This window comes from Morone saxatilis, unplaced genomic scaffold, assembly GCF_004916995.1.
Source record: "Morone saxatilis isolate NCDOM2014 unplaced genomic scaffold, NCSU_SB_2.0 Contig22, whole genome shotgun sequence".
NCBI lineage: Eukaryota > Metazoa > Chordata > Actinopteri > Moronidae > Morone > Morone saxatilis.
Window position 1 is genome coordinate 25,963,033 of NW_023339785.1, and position 421 is coordinate 25,963,453.

Sequence of the window (421 nt, forward strand, 5' to 3'; positions counted from 1 at the left end):
AACAGACCATAGATGCATCCCAGCAGCCTGAATCTGACATTGTTACAAAAGGTCTGAAAGGTTCATCGAGCAGTTTACGAACAATAAACGACTTTGTGTCTCAGTTAACTTTACTGAGTGTGATCAACCAGTAGCTGTAGCAGATAAAGTGCTTTAATATTTCATATTACAGACAATAGATCATGTTTTAAGTCCACTCACTAAATAAAAGAATACCCCAGGAGTATATGTGTCTATATACACATATTACAGATTCAGACTGTCTGAGGGGCCAAAAACAATAATAAGGGCACCAGCGTGCAGAAAGTCATGGTTGCATTTATGGAGAAAGAGGTTTGAAACACTGGTTAAGATTAAAATTGCTGTATTATGTGACTCAGATAAAAGTATTCTACGGTATTTTCTCCACTGGAAGGACAAC